Source organism: Culex pipiens, chromosome 3 (genome assembly GCF_016801865.2).
Source record: "Culex pipiens pallens isolate TS chromosome 3, TS_CPP_V2, whole genome shotgun sequence".
Classification (NCBI taxonomy): domain Eukaryota; kingdom Metazoa; phylum Arthropoda; class Insecta; order Diptera; family Culicidae; genus Culex; species Culex pipiens.
In genome coordinates, this window is record NC_068939.1 from 108,465,288 (window position 1) to 108,471,287 (window position 6,000).

General features: G+C 37.4%; 1 protein-coding gene across 3 annotated transcripts in view; it reads right to left on the reverse strand.

Moving 5' to 3' along the window:
• LOC120430438 (protein TANC2) overlaps positions 1-3,317 on the reverse strand; it is a 163,681-nt gene extending 160,364 nt beyond the window's left edge. For 2 of the 3 annotated variants that reach the window (XR_008212414.1, XM_052709771.1), the window contains exon 1: positions 2,959-3,317. The gene's annotated coding sequence lies outside the window, so the exon portion shown is untranslated. The remainder of the gene's footprint in view (positions 1-2,958) is intronic. The other variant, XM_052709772.1, reaches the window with a different exon arrangement.
• Between the last annotated feature and the right edge of the window lie 2,683 nt (positions 3,318-6,000).

Consider the following 6,000-nt stretch of genomic DNA (forward strand, 5'->3'; position numbering starts at 1 on the left):
ATCCCTCTCCAAAACGTCTATCAAGTTCGATAATTGTGGCTGATCGCGCGCGCCTTAACCACAGAGAGAAGAAACCAAAAGAGAAAAACGGAAAAACGTGCGCCGACAGATGAGTAGAAACAACACGTGTCTCCAGGAGGAGGAAAATCGAACCCCGTGTCGTCGTCGGCGTCGTCGTCCAAACAAGGAAAGCAAGAAAAACAAAAAGATCTTTGAACCCCTCCGCAGCATCAGGATCATCTTCACGTGTATCGGTGCGTGCGTGTAGAGAGGTGCGTAGAAGGGAAGTTTTCTTGGTGTTTCTCACTGGCAGTTCGTTTGGGCTGAGGTTGTGGTTGTTTTAGTTGTTGTTATTAGGAAAAAGTCACTGACTTTGGTTCCGCGTGCGAAGGAGGTCAACAACCGCCTAAAAGATTTAGTTGATGCTCCTTTCCCTGCAGCCGTACTGATGAAACGTAACGTCACTCCACGTGGTGAAAAACAGGAACTGAGAGAAGAAAAAAGGTACCTAGTCCCCGTAGACTCGGGAGAATCCCGTTCGGTTTTGGGGTTGTTGGCCTGTGGTACCTCTCGAGAGTGTGATTCGGTGGGTGTTATTTCACGAGTAAATAAAATTGTTTTGAAGTTTTGAGATGTACCATTTCGTTTGCGCGGGTGCCGAAAGGGCGCCAAAGTACCGCGCGTCACGCACTTCGGGAGGGGTCGCACAAATTCTAGCGAACGCACACACCACGTGGAATACGTTTCCCGGTATCACATTTTATGACAAACTGTAAACCATATCGAAATATTGCATACTTCAACTCGAACTGGATACTTCCGGATTCGAGGAAAATCGTGTCCACCGCGGAGACCAGATCGAATCATTGTTCCAAAATACAATCATGTTGAGATTTTAAAGAAAATATGTCAGCTCAATTCACACCCCACAAGAGATTAATCATCATTAGGGCGATTGTCGGGGAAAACCATTCCAGGGGACGGAGGGAGTGAGTATCTGTCGACGTAAATGGAAAAATGATTAGATCTTCACAATTGAACTTTATTTGAGGGAAAATATTTTCGTTACTAATGTACCACGGTGATTTTCGTGGCATGTAATGACTGAAGCGGAAGTTGATTGAGAATCGATTATAGGGATGTTTTAACATTGGGATCGTTAAACATATTCACAAATTGCACCTTAAGACTTTTTTTTCTTTGTGACGAGCATAAGACTTGTTTTCTTTGTGACGAGCATAAAACGAATTTATTTTAAAGCAATTTGAACTTATTTTTTTTAAACAAACAGTTTCAAATGTTTTAAATGATTTTTTATCAGTTGTTTTGCCACTTTTAATTCATTCAAACTTATTTTAAAGTACAGCAATATTTGGAGTTCCATAAAAAGTTTTGTTTTTTCAGGAAAAAGCATGAAAACATGTATTTGTTCATTGATCTTCAAATTTTCAACTTTAAAGTGCACAGCAAAAAAAAAGTAATCCAGCTGCGTGTAAAAAGTCTGGGTGTAAAATAAATTTTGCATTATTTTATTAAATTCTATGTAATATTACACCCTGAAATATGTAGCCCATCAGTATGGGAAACCTACTTGACCGAAATGTCTAGCTCATATGTGCGTTTATTCTTTCCATTCTTAATCGGTCTGATGGCCGAGCGGGCTAAGGCGCCAGTCCGTACTGTTGGTGCTCGGTTTGAATCCCGTCGGTTTCAACTTGTTTTTTGTGTATACAGAAATTGTACATGCAGTGTGTAATATCAATTGTCTTTTTTGACGAAAGTGATGTGTATGCTTTTGCATGTGATTCTACCATCGGATTTTTTGCTGATAACTGCTGGCCATATTTAGTATGTAGTACCGACTCGCCCCAGTCGACAATACAATTTTCATCAACATGATTTTTATTTGTATATGAAACCAACTTAGGTAACAGCTTGTAGTTTTTATATTGTGCAAAATAACAGAAAAGCAGCAGTAAATAAAAGTTCTTTGATTTGACTGAAAATTGGAAGGGGGGGTTCTTTAGCCCAATTATATAGATTTTTTTTTGTTTGGTCCTATGGCGTTGACCTACGAAAAATGATCATTTTCCAAGCCATTTTTGTCGATTTCGCGAAAACATTTTTTTTTTTTTTTTCAAAAAACCTTGACATCTCGCCATATTTACAGTTCTCTTGGACGCTAATAAAAGTTGATTTGTTGAAGTTTTAAGGAATTATTGTTTGAAATTTCAAAAATCCAGGCTGCTATATTCTAGACGAAAGAGCCTACCATGTCTGAAGATACCTATTGTATAAAATGTAAACAACTGCGAAAGGCCAATTTGAGGTTTTATGGTTTAAAGCGGTATACGCACATCGGAAGGAACCGGTCAAAATTTCAAATGGGCAGCAGCGGCAGCGAAAGCAAGCCAGAGAGGGTGAAGAAAAGCTCCAAGAAAACTCTCCCTCTCCTTTGTTCTGCTGTTCGTAAAGCTGTTTCTTGACCCCTTTCCTTCCGATCTCCATACTAACCTTAAGGCTGAACACGATTATTAATAATTTGAGTATGTCCCGATCCTCAACAAATAATTGTGTTAGGAGCTATCCATCAACCACGTGGACACTTTAGGGGGAAGGAGAATAGCGATTGTCCACGGTCCATTTTTTGTATGGAAAATTGTTTAAAAGTAGGAGAAGGGTGTCAGGAACACAACCCACGTGTTTTGTGAATGGTTCCTGAAACGAATTTATAAAAAAAAAATCTTGATGCAATAACTCTTTTTATTAATTCCATCAATTTAATGGAAATAAGATTTTATAAAAACAAAATACCCAAAAGTTTAATTGTTCCATCATTTTTAAAGATGCAATTAACTTTTAGCTGAACAAAATGATGAAGAAAATACTACAGACAGGGATGACGCCATAGGCTTGAATGTTTCACATTTTATAAATTTAACTATCATTATTACTAACCTTTTCGTTGATTGACTTATTCCACGTTTTTCATATTAAACTTTTCCCTTATATAATCCTTTCGCTTACGGGCTAAGTTTGTTCCTTCACTTCGTAGATAGCTGCATTTTACACTTTCAGCATCTTATAATTCACTTCAATGCACCCATGAGCTCACTCGCACGCTTTATTACCATAGGTATGTATTGCACAATAATATTCAAAGTTACACATAAATAAATAAATAACAATAAATAATGCGATAAATAATTCAATAACTTAATGCCAATAAAACGCACACAAAACGTCAGAATTTTCCTTGCCAGGAAAATTCCTGTTCCTGTCTGGATGAGTTCACTACATTCTGAGATTAAAATAAGCACGATCGGTGGCGCGCCGGGACGCGATGTTGCGTCTACGAAACGAAAGTGAAAACTAACTCTCAAGGAAAACAGACAAGACAAGACACTCGGTTGTGTGAACGCAGTACGTCGGCCAACGATTTTCCGTTCCATCCCCAACAGAAAGAACAGGAGCGAGGAGCACACCAGGAAAGCGTGCTGCAGAAGAAAATGCGTTTCCACCGCGAGAGCTCCTGTAGAGCTAGCAGTAATGTGTTAGGAAAAATAAAGCAGAGGAAAACGGAATTCGAAGATCGTTGTGAGAAAATTTACACTGGATTATTCTGTCTCGCTGGTTTAATGCATTTCGGATATGCTACCACGTGTGAAAGAAAAATACAAATTTGAAAAGGTTTTTAAAATATATTAATCATTTAGTTTGCAATGAAACGATTGATTCCCAGTCGACCTCGTCCGAATTTCTCGAGGTGAGAAATATGTCATCACGCCTTCCATCGGCTGGGAAAATAAAATGTCGGCCCCGGCTTCAGTTGTTGTACGGACGTTAGGTCATCCCAGGTGTAGGAGTCGTCTCCCTGGTATAATACAAACAACAACGCACCAAACCCACCAAACAAAGTCTGCTTCGATGGTGTCACTTGTCGGCGGTTGGACTCGCAATCCAAAAGCCATCAGTTCGAATCCTGGGGTGCAAAGTGCAAGGAATGATTTGGGTGGTCTCCCCCACTCTAGCCTTCGGACTCCTAGGTTCATGCAGAAACTTTCAATAGAGACCACAAAAGGCCTGGGGGGTTTTAATGTTTGACGTGGATAGTTTTGTTTTCTTGTTGTTAAATATATTTTAAGGACATAAATACGTTTTTTATCTGCTTTACAGCATCAATTAGATTGGTTTAAATTTGTGGTAAATAAAAGTCGAGAATACTCGCCTGCGCTCGCGTATGCAAGGAAACGCGTAAAGGCCGGATTTAACGCAGAAAAATGTTTGAAAAGGAAGCTTCTTTATCGCTGTTGTTCATCTAATGCAGGGGTGACCAAAGTATGGCCCACGGGCCAAACGTGGCCCGCGAGGTGATTTTTTGTGGCCCGCGGGCCCATTTTGAAAGACGATGTAGTATGGCCCTTTGACCCATCTGTAAAGTTATTTTACAATTTTTAAAGATTAAGTTTAGTTTTAGTTTTTGCGAACCTTTGTATTGTTTGCATCGTCATCAGAATTTTCAGAATTTTTGTGTGACCCAATAAAAGTCGACACAAATATTTTTTGTTGAAAAATCTTATTGAAAGTTTAAATGTGATTAAAAATAGTAATTTCGTCAAAATTTTCATCAAACATTTCTGAAAATGAGTTATAAAACGTTCAAACTTGATTAAAGTAGAAAACTTTAAAAATAGAAAAAAATAGGTATTCCATACTTATCAACATTTGATTGAGATAGACCAAAATTTATTCAAATTTTATTCAAATTGAAGGAATGATTGTTGAAAATATCCATTTGCAACGATTTATCATTATAGTTGCACTTCAGGCCGTTGCAAATACTTTTTAGCTTATGGGGCCCCCTTCAAAATCGGCTCGAAAAATCAGTGAACAAAAAACTCTTTTTTTTTCAAAAAAAACTGTAAATATTCAATGGAACGAGCAATCAACTGTAAACTATTTAAAATGTATTTTCCAGTGTTGCTAATAATTGTTAGCATGATTGAACCAGTTGAAAAAAAATGATGTTAAATTTCAATGTACAGTTTACTGATCCGCGAAAAAATATTTTTTCCTTAAAACTAGGTTTTTTTTTTTAAACATGCGAATGAAAATCGAGTTCACTGGTGTGTCATGATTTAAAACATTTTTTTGTGGAAATGTTGATTATAAAACGTATACGTGGCTATTTTAATGTTTCATTTAAAAAAAAAACTGTTGGAAGAATGTCATTTTTCGTTCTCTATTATTTAAATGACGAAATTATAAAAAAAACATGCAATTAAAATTAAACATCAATTTTTTTTAGTTTTATAAATAGTAGTAACGTATTTTATTTGTTTCAAATAAAAACAATGTTTCACATATGGCCCGCAAGCTCATGTTAGCTTCAAATTTGGCCCGCTTTTAAAAAACTTTGGGCATCCCTGATCTAATGGCATTCAGCACTTTAAGGGGAGATTAACTTTGCCACATAGGGTTATTTTTTTCACTGTTTGATTTTTTATAATTTTTGTATTTAAGATATCATAAAACCCTTTCAATCAATTGTTGTACACATCATGGAGAATGTTTGGTGAAAATATGAACATTTTTGGGGGTCATCCATAGAAACTGGGTGGTCGATAAACGACGTACTTTTGGTATTTTGATATTAACTCGAATCCAATCCGTTCAAATATAGGCAATATGGGTATCAAACTTCATGATTTTGAATGGCCCATTCAGACAAAATAATTTGAGGTCAATTTTTTGACCATGGCCACTTCGGAACCGTTTCTGGGTACCCCCGGGGAACCTATGAAGTGGCCAATATCATATCAAAGCAAAACCCATCAATATGGGTATCAAAATTCTTCATTTTGTCAATACATCTCAAAAATGGTCTTCCAACATATTTTTTTGGCCACTGGCCACTCCGGAACCGGTTCCGGATTTCCCCCCGGGGAAATCTTCGAAGTGGCCAATGTCATATCAGAGCAAAGCCCATCAATATGGGTA